Source organism: Pavona decussata, unplaced genomic scaffold, assembly GCF_977016875.1.
Source record: "Pavona decussata unplaced genomic scaffold, jaPavDecu1.1 SCAFFOLD_302, whole genome shotgun sequence".
In the NCBI taxonomy this organism is placed as follows: domain Eukaryota; kingdom Metazoa; phylum Cnidaria; class Anthozoa; order Scleractinia; family Agariciidae; genus Pavona; species Pavona decussata.
The window spans coordinates 1,841,654-1,852,426 of NW_028145698.1; the positions used below are offsets into that span (position 1 = coordinate 1,841,654).

Here is a 10,773-nt window from a genome sequence, read left to right on the forward strand (position 1 = left end):
ACTGGGGCATTAATTTGCCTGTGTTTCAACTAAGCGATACACTGGGGCATTTATTTGCCTGTGTTTAATTTAAGCGATTCACTGGGGCATTAATTTGCCTGTGTTTAAATTGAGCGATACACTGGGGCATTAATTTGCCTGTGTTTAAATTAAGCGATACACTGGGGCATTAATTTGCCTGTGTTTATAATTTAAGCGATACACTGAGGCATTAATTTGCCTGTGTTTAAATTAAGTAATACATTGGGGCAATAATTTGCCTGTGTTTAATTTAACCGATAAACTGGGAGATTTGCCTGTGTTTATAATTTAAGCGATACGCTGGGGCATAAATTTGCCTGTGTTTATAATTTAAGCGATACACTGCGGCATTAATTTGCCTGTGTTTAAATTAAGCGATACACTGGGGCATTAATTTGCCTGTGTTTAAATTAAGCGATACACTGGGGCATTAATTTGCCTGTGTTTATAATTTAAGCATTATACACTGGGGCATTAATTTGCCTGTGTTTATAATTTAAGCGATACAATGGGGCATTAATTTGCCTGTGTTAATTTAACCGATACACTGGGGCATTAATTTGCCTGTGTTTAATTTAACCAATACACTGGGGCATTAATTTGCCTGTGTTAATTTAACCAATACACTGGGGCATTAATTTGCCTGTGTTTAAATTAAGCGATATATTAATTTGCCTGTGTTTAATTTAAGCGATACACTGGGGCATTAATTTGCCTGTGTTTAAACTAGGTGATACACTGGGGCATTTATTTGCCTGTGTTTAATTTAAGCGATTCACTGGGGCATTAATTTGCCTGTGTTTAAATTGAGCGATACACTGGGGCATTAATTTGCCTGTGTTTAAATTAAGCGATATACTGGGGCATTAATTTGCCTGTGTTTATAATTTAAGCGATACACAGTGGGGCATTAATTTGCCTGTGCATTTAAATTAAGCGATACACTGGGGCATTAATTTGCCTGTGTTTATAATTTAAGCATTATACACTGGGGCATTAATTTGCCTGTGTTTATAATTTAAGCGATTATACACTGGGGCATTAATTTGCCTGTGTTAATTTAACCGATACACTGGGGCATTAATTTGCCTCTGTTTAATTTAACCAATACACTGGGGCATTAATTTGCCTGTGTTTAAATTAAGCGATATATTAATTTGCCTGTGTTTAATTTAAGCGATACACTGGGGCATTAATTTGCCTGTGTTTAAACTAAGCGATACACTAGGGCATTTATTTGCCTGTGTTTAATTTAAGCGATTCACTGAGGCATTAATTTGCCTGTGTTTAAATTGAGCGATACACTGGGGCATTAATTTGCCTGTGTTTAAATTAAGCGATATACTGGGGCATTAATTTGCCTGTGTTTATAATTTAAGCAATACACTGGGGCATTAATTTGCCTGTGTTTAAATTAAGTAATACATTGGGGCAATAATTTGCCTGTGTTTAATTTAACCGATAAACTGGGAGATTTGCCTGTGTTTATAATTTAAGTGATACGCTGGGGCATAAATTTGCCTGTGTTTATAATTTAAGCGATACACTGGGGCATTAATTTGCCTGTGTTTAAATTAAGCGATACACTGGGGCATTAATTTGCCTGTGTTTAAATTAAGTGATACACTGGGGCATTAATTTGCCTGTGTTTATAATTTAAGCATTATACACTGGGGCATTAATTTGCCTGTGTTTATAATTTAAGCGATACACTGGGGCATTAATTTGCCTGTGTTAATTTAACCGATACACTGGGGCATTAATTTGCCTGTGTTTAATTTAACCAATACACTGGGGCATTAATTTGCCTGTGTTAATTTAACCGATACACTGGGGCATTAATTTGCCTGTGTTTAATTTAACCAATACACTGGGGCATTAATTTGCCTGTGTTTAAATTAAGCGATATATTAATTTGCCTGTTTTTAATTTAAGCGATACACTGGGGCATTAATTTGCCTGTGTTTAAACTAGGTGATACACTGGGGCATTTATTTGCCTGTGTTTAATTTAAGCGATTCACTGGGGCATTAATTTGCCTGTGTTTAAATTGAGCGATACACTGGGGCATTAATTTGCCTGTGTTTAAATTAAGCGATACACTGGGGCATTAATTTGCCTGACTGTGTTTATAATTTAAGCGATACACTGGGGCATTAATTTGCCTGTGTTTAAATTAAGCGATACACTGGGGTATTAATTTGCCTGTGTTTATAATTTAAGCATTATACACTGGGGCATTAATTTGCCTGTGTTTATAATTTAAGCGATACACTGGGGCATTAATTTGCCTGTGTTACTTTAACCGATACACTGGGGCATTAATTTGCCTGTGATTAATTTAACCAATACACTGGGGCATTAATTTGCCTGTGTTTAAATTAAGCGATATATTAATTTGCCTGTTTTTAATTTAAGCGATACACTGGGGCATTAATTTGCCTGTGTTTAAACTAGGTGATACACTGGGGCATTTATTTGCCTGTGTTTAATTTAAGCGATTCACTGGGGCATTAATTTGCCTGTGTTTAAATTGAGCGATACACTGGGGCATTAATTTGCCTGTGTTTAAATTAAGCGATACACTGGGGCATTAATTTGCCTGACTGTGTTTATAATTTAAGCGATACACTGGGGCATTAATTTGCCTGTGTTACTTTAACCGATACACTGGGGCATTAATTTGCCTGTGATTAATTTAACCAATACACTGGGGCATTAATTTGCCTGTGTTTAAATTAAGCGATATATTAATTTGCCTGTTTTTAATTTAAGCGATACACTGGGGCATTAATTTGCCTGTGTTTAAACTAGGTGATACACTGGGGCATTTATTTGCCTGTGTTTAATTTAAGCGATTCACTGGGGCATTAATTTGCCTGTGTTTAAATTGAGCGATACACTGGGGCATTAATTTGCCTGTGTTTAAATTAAGCGATACACTGGGGCATTAATTTGCCTGACTGTGTTTATAATTTAAGCGATACACTGGGGCATTAATTTGCCTGTGTTTAAATTAAGCGATACACTGGGGCATTAATTTGCCTGTGTTTATAATTTAAGCATTATACACTGGGGCATTAATTTGCCTGTGTTTATAATTTAAGCGATACACTGGGGCATTAATTTGCCTGTGTTACTTTAACCGATACACTGGGGCATTAATTTGCCTGTGTTTAATTTAACCAATACACTGGGGCATTAATTTGCCTGTGTTTAAATTAAGCGATATATTAATTTGCCTGTGTTTAATTTAAGCGATACACTGGGGCATTGATTTGCCTGTGTTTAAACTAAGCGATACACTGGGGCATTTATTTGCCTGTGTTTAATTTAAGCGATTCACTGGGGCATTAATTTGCCTGTGTTTAAATTGAGCGATACACTGGGGCATTAATTTGCCTGTGTTTAAATTAAGCGATATACTGGGGCATTTATTTGCCTGTGTTTATAATTTAAGCAATACACTGGGGCATTAATTTGCCTGTGTTTAAATTAAGTAATACATTGGGGCAATAATTTGCCTGTGTTTAATTTAACCGATAAACTGGGAGATTTGCCTGTGTTTATAATTTAAGCGATACGCTGGGGCATAAATTTGCCTGTGTTTATAATTTAAGCGATACACTGGGGCATTAATTTGCCTGTGTTTAAATTAAGCGATACACTGGGGCATTAATTTGCCTGTGTTTAAATTAAGCGATATAATGGGGCATTAATTTGCCTGTGTTTATAATTTAAGCAATACACTGGGGCATTAATTTGCCTGTGTTTAAATTACGTAATACATTGGGGCAATAATTTGCCTGTGTTTAATTTAACCGATAAACTGGGAGATTTGCCTGTGTTTATAATTTAAGCGATACGCTGGGGCATAAATTTGCCTGTGTTTATAATTTAAGCGATACACTGGGGCATTAATTTGCCTGTGTTTAAATTAAGCGATACACTGGGGCATTAATTTGCCTGTGTTTAAATTAAGCGATACACTGGGGCATTAATTTGCCTGTGTTTATAATTTAAGCATTATACACTGGGGCATTAATTTGCCTGTGTTTATAATTTAAGCGATACACTGGGGCATTAATTTGCCTGTGTTAATTTAACCGATACACTGGGGCATTAATTTGCCTGTGTTTAATTTAACCAATACACTGGGGCATTAATTTGCCTGTGTTTAAATTAAGCGATATATTAATTTGCCTGTGTTTATAATTTAAGCAATACACTGGGGCATTAATTTGCCTGTGTTTATAATTTAAACAATACACTGGGGCATTAATTTGCCTGTGTTTATAATTTAAGCAATACACTGGGGCATTAATTTGCCTGTGTATAAAATTAACCAATACACTGGGGCATTAATTTGCCTGTTTTTATAATTTAAGCGATACACTGGGGCATTAATTTGCCTGTGTTTTTTAATTTAAGCGATACACTGGGGCATTAATTCGCCTGTGTTTAAATTAAGCAATACACTGGGGCATTATTTGCCTGTGTTTAAATTAAGTGATACACCTGGGCATTAATTTGCCGGTATTAAACTGAAGTAAGCGATACACTGAGGCTTTACTAATTGCTTATGTTTAATTTAAACGATATAAACTAGCTGGGACATTAATTTGCCGGTTGTGGCAGTTGTTTCACTCACCTCGCGGAGTGACGTGTTGATGTTTTGTGCTTTAGCAACTCAGTCGTAGTAGGGAATTTCTTATCACATTAATCAAAGCGTGTCCTGTATGGAGCCATTTCGCAACGCAAGTACCTGTGTGAACTTATTGTTGGCGCCAAATATTTTATGGTTTTCATAATTGCCTTCTATTCTTTAAGCTTCCTTTGTAATGAAAAGTAATGTCTTTGTGGTTCGTCCAACGGATATGTTGTAGCCACGTAAGATTTAGAATACAAAGAATTTATTATCCTTTCTATCATTTCGTTTCGAAAATTCTCGGCTTTAATCCTCTCGAAAATCGGATCGAACTATTACCGAAACGTCTAAAACCGCTTGTTCCGTGTGAATTCTTCAGCTGAGGAAAAGTTCGATAGCCAAGGATTATTAGACCTCTATCCAATCACAATTGTAACAGGAAGTGCTGTAAACCGCATTATATCGAAATGCTTACGTCTCTTCGACTTGAGAGAATCTCGTGCACGATGGATGCAGACGAAAGAGAGAGAGAAATAGACGGCTTTATTCTAAAATCTTAGAAATAACAGAAACGACGAAGGGAGGAGAGGAAGATAGACGCGTGTAAGAGAAAAAAATACCGCCAAACAGAGGGAGCGTCAACCACGATCTTGTGAAAAACTGTACGGTGACAACAGCGGCCGAGAATGCTGGCAAAGTGGAGTAACAGCATTTCTGCTTTTGATTCTTGCTTCTGAATATTTTTCTATTATTAGGAAGTGTATACATGTCGCGCAAAAATTAATTTCAAGTCTTCAAAAAAATCTGTCATCATTCAAAACTTGATGACGAAAATCGGCCCAGCAAACGTGTCCGGATTAACACCTTTCTCTCGCTTGATGTTTCTGTTCTGCTTTATTAGACTGGTTCTTGTTACAACTCCTACTGAGATTTAGGTAAAAAAATTTTACCTAAGCAGCGAGGACCCACATCCCTGAGTCGAGCTAAGCTCATCATACCAGTACGAAGCTGTTGAATTCTAGTGAGATCAACGTTTCAATCGAATAACCGGTAATTTTATTTTGGCTAGGGTGGGAAACTTGCCCGGTTGTCATTCCCTCTCTCAGTAAATACGGTGAGGGTAAAAGGCGGAAAGAGTTTGCGGAATGGCATGTGGCATGGCGTGCGGAATGGCATAATTATGCGAAATACGATTTACGCGGGGAATAAATTAACTGAGGAGCGCATCCTGTTTTCGCGCCAATTTTATAAGAGCAGCAGTTTTTCCGATGTTGCAGACCATTAAACAACCAAACAACAGATCGAGGATTAGAAAATATACGCCTGGGATAGAACATGTCTGATCGCTGGTTAGGAAGTTAGAGTGAAGAAATCGATGAAGTTTCCCATTCAAGGAACTAAGAATAAATTAAATTTCTAGTTGACAAAAAGAATGTGGTAGCGAGTAGCCTTGACAAAAAGCAACACCAGACTGGAGAAATAACATCGGCCTAAGGCCAAAACTATTATGTGAGAAATTTTAAATTTAAACTCAGTCATTTTATCAGACTCTTTGACGGTTACAATTTGTACAACTTATGGGAAAAATATGTTCTACTTTTTCTCACCTTACATTTTCGTCGAGCGACGAGTACGCAAGTCACTGTTGAGCTGCTGAGCTAGCTACCTAGCTATTCAATACGGCGATTCAGGTAGCTATAGTTCAGTTACGCGTTATCGAACTAAACATATCCGTCTTTAATTAAGGTCTTTCAGTGCCAGACGTCCCAACCTAAAATGAGATTTAAAGGCGAAAAAGCCCTAGAGCAAAAAAGCAGATGACAAGTATGGTGTCTAATTATCGACGCTGATTGTGTGAAAGGTTTTGAAACTATTCTTATCACAAATGCATTTTGGTCAAATTGTTGTTCATTTTCTCGCTCATGATAAATGAATCATCGAGCATACAGGGTATGAGAATTGATCTTTTACCGAGGGTTTAAAAAAAAGAAAAAATGTTTATTATTTTCCCTCGGTAAAGGATCAATCTTTGTCCTGAGAAGACTTCACGCTGCCACATTATTTTTGTCAACCGAAGTCGCATGGAGTAAAGTGAGCATGAAATTTAATTTACTACGGATTTAGTCATAGTTCCTTGAATGCAAAAACTATAAACAGTTTTCATCGCTTTTTTTACCCTCACTTCTTCCAAATCAACAATCAGACGCTCAAATTTTCGAATTTTCGTTAATATTTAGCGGGATATTTAGCAAGAGTCCGCAGCATCAAAAAAGCTGCTGCTCTTATAAAATTGGCGAGAAAACAGGCTGCGCTCTTCAGATAATTTATTCCCCGCGTAAATCGTATTTCGCATAATTATGCCATTCCGCACGCCATGCCACATGCCATTCCGCAAACTCTTTCCGCCTTTTACCCTCACCGCAGTAAATAAGGGTAAATAGAATTATCAGTATTGTTATGGAATAAGTGCGATTTGTTAATGCATCATTTTGTTTACATGTTTATTCCCAGGGGCCCTTCTCGGCGCGGGAGATTTCATTGCACAACAATGTGTGGAAAACGTTCGTCTACGGGACCACGATGTGGTAAGAACTGCGCGGATGACCGCCATTGGGTCAGTTGTTATAGGACCAATATTTCACGTGTGGTACTCCACACTAGATAAACGCTTTGCTCGGAAAAGCCCGGGAAATGCCATGAAAAAAATGACGGTGGATCAGAGCATTCTGGCGCCAGTATTTCTGATTTTATTTTATGGCGCAGTTGGAATCGTGGAACGTCGGACATTGAAGCAAATCAGCGATAAGATTTACGAGGAATTTTATCCCAACATGGTTGTGAACTACAAGATTTGGCCTGCGGTGCAGTTCTTGAACTTTTACCTGTTCCCAGCGCATTTACGAGTTTTAGTGGTTAATGTTGTGTTGCTGTTCTGGAATACGTACTTAGCGTGGACATCGCATAAGGAACTAGATCAGAGCCAGTAGAGCACACAGAACCTTGAAATTAGGGCTTTTAGTAGTAACGCAACGATAGGCCTGCCCAGATGCGTGACAGGATGCCAAAACCATAATACAATCGTCTTCAATTTTGTTGAGAAGATTACCACATTTTTACCTTGACGTCACTCTCCTCCTCGGGGGAAAGGGGAACCCCGCGGGATTTTTCGTAGGGTGTGCAACCCACCTCTCCAGACCCTGATCCTATTTTAGACTAAAACCTGACCCTCGAAACTTCATACCTATTTTCAGACCTGGTTCCTAGAATCCTTACCGTTTTAACACTTTCAGACCAAACTGGTTAAAATCTATGCCCTACTTCAGTCCCAAATCACTCAAAACTTTATCCTTTGGTACCACCCCTCCCTGGGTCTCCTCCCTTCCCCTTGTTTAAAAGGGAGCTTAAGCAACGAAAACGTCACCCGAAAATATATCTTTTTTTAATTTGTTTTTACTTCTCGATTATTTCAACTCGCTCAACGTTTAAAAAAGTGGCGAACTATCCAGGAGCCAAATTGGTAGGAGTGGCGTACAAGTTATGCACCTATCAAAGTTAAGCTGTTTTTGGGGGGGGGGGGGGGGGGAGGGGGGACGCCGAGCAAAGGCGATCATCTTTTCAGTTCAAATGCCCGACCCCAGGGAAATTAATCATGGTCAAAAGTGTGCAAGTTCTCCATCTCTATGTAGCAAAATGCATAGGTCTGTCCAAAAAAAAAAAAAAAAAAAATTAAGCATCAACCATTTTCGATCCTACCATACTACTCTAGTGGCTATAAAAACCAAAAACTGCCATACTGCCGGCGGAACGGAATTGAGTATAGCACTCTACCTTTCCTCGTAACAAATCTTTAAAATAATAGCAACTGACGAGAATCGAAAGATTCGAAACGTAACCGCGGTCTTGCTTGCAAACTCACATTGTTTTCTGAAACTTACAATGGAGGAAAACTTCGATGATGGTTTGGTATCACACACGGACACAAGTCCTTTGAAGACAATCCAACTGGATTACCAAAAACCTGGATGCTCTAAAGAGTATGACGGGGATAGCGACTCATCAGACAAAATACCAAGCTACCAACTGCCTCCCAAAACTGAAAAAGAACAAGCCGTAGAAGAAGAAAAACAGAGCGACGCCAAACGAAAACGAAAAGCTGACGCAGAAGTCACGTCCTCAGCGGAAGCCAAAATCAGAAAAACGGCGGAATCCGTAAGAAAAATAAAGAGACATTTGGACAAGAAGACGTGTCCCAAGTCACTCCGTTACAACGTGCTGGCAAACATCCCGCCAGACGAACAATTTAAAAAAGACATTCAGGCGGTTAAGCAAAAAGCCGAGCAGGGTTTTATTTCTGCCTTAACCAAGTTTCACTACCGCCGCCTTGAACAACAAAAAAATAAGCTTGAGAGAGATAAAACAAAGGCTCGTCGTATCGGCAGTCTAAACGAGAAAGGCTTGTCAAACAAATCCAGAAAAAAATCGCCAACGGCGGACATTGCAAATCGATCAACTCTTGCAGCCAATTGAGAGCAACAGCTCAACAATCGACTTCTACTTGTTTCCAGTCATTCTCGGTCATCCAAGATGGCATTGGTAGGTTGAAGTCAAAAGTTCCGATCCCCGGGACTCGGCAAATGATCAAAAGTCCCTACCGCAGGCAGACTTGTTACGTCAAATCCCCCGCCTTCCCCCCCCCCCCCCCCCCTTAGCGGCTTGACATTGATAGGTGCATTAAAAGAGAAAATGAAAACTTTACCGTTGTACGTAGTGTACGTCCACGTTCTCCACAAACCTGAAATGCGGTCATTTCACGTTGTTGTTTTGCAGAGGCAGCAAAGAAATGTTCCAAAATGTAAAACGCACGTGCATTAAACCTATTGTTTTGCGGCGTTGTTGTTGCCGTCGCCGTCGTCGTTGCTTAAGCTCCCTAATCAGTTAATGACTGACTTTCAACGGTGAAGGTTTATGCATAATTGTATATAAAAGACCAACATTGCACCGGGGATGGGGGACAGGGCAAACAGCAACAGAAAATATGTTACTTAATCAGTAAAATTGCTAGAATATCAATACAAGACAGAATCAAAGGGATTAATGTTGTAATCATCTCAACAGAATTTGACAACGACTGTAGATCATAGGAGACTGAACAATGATGGTTTAATTGACAAATCGACTGTGTATCAGTGTAGAATTTTGTTGCTGAGCAAGTACAATGGCTCAAAAGCTCGACCAGTGTGCGAGAAACCGTATTGGTCAAGCGAAAGGAACGCGAGGTCTTGAAGATGAAACTCGGAGATGGAACTCGGTCCCAGGGTTCTCTCCGCTTAAAGAGGGGAGACCCCAGAACGAGGTTGCTGGAATATCAAGTTTTTCTTCTCCTGTTTCAGCTGTTTATTAAATTTATGTCTTTTAATTTGAAACTTGAGCCTAGAGACAGTGGTGTGTGTCTCATAATGTGTATAGCTGATCAGGGAAAAGGAGCCTGAAAGACTGAATCTTGGACTGAATGTAGGACATTCCCAGAGTGTGGCCAATGTGCGAGCCAGCGAGCCAAACGTGCGAGGCATGCGAGCCAAACGTTCGAGCCATGCCAGCCATGCAAGCCAAACATGCGAGGCACAGACAACCCCCAACATAAATGCTAACCATTATGCTAAACGGGGAGCTACTTAAGCTAACCTGAGTGCTTTTTAGGCCAACCGGAGTGTTTTTTAGGCTAACCTGAGTGCCTCGCATGGCTCGCTGGCTCGCAGATTGTCAAGACCTTCATTCCCATTGATGAAAGCTTTTCTCTTCTTTCAAATAATTCTGCAACCTCAGTTTAATTCGTTGGTTATTTATTATAAATAATTTTATTTTATGACAGCATGGGTTGTAACAAGTGTCCCATATAAATATCATGATTCGTGATTTTAAAGCTCAATTTCAGTATTACTGAAAATAAAGGAAGTTTGACACTGTAGTTTTCTAGTGTCTCAAATTTTGCGTGGCCTGTGACTTTCTCATAGTCTTTTTATTGGGTGGCTGGTGTACAAAAAAAACAATAGAACCCCGTTCTTGGAGACACAGGAGCGAGACTTGGTGCCACGCCAGCACAGGCA

At 39.2% G+C, this 10,773-nt stretch overlaps 1 protein-coding gene and 2 pseudogenes across 2 annotated transcripts in view; 2 read left to right on the forward strand and 1 right to left on the reverse strand.

Moving 5' to 3' along the window:
• Positions 1-10,773, forward strand: part of LOC146454426 (uncharacterized) — a 328,274-nt gene that overhangs the window by 153,547 nt on the left and 163,954 nt on the right. The window lies entirely within an intron of this gene.
• The window catches only part of LOC146454428 (uncharacterized), a 205,343-nt pseudogene that overhangs the window by 124,523 nt on the left and 70,047 nt on the right, over positions 1-10,773 (reverse strand). The gene's annotated exons all lie outside the window — the stretch shown is intronic.
• LOC146454435 (mitochondrial inner membrane protein Mpv17 pseudogene) lies at positions 7,165-8,088 on the forward strand (annotated as a pseudogene).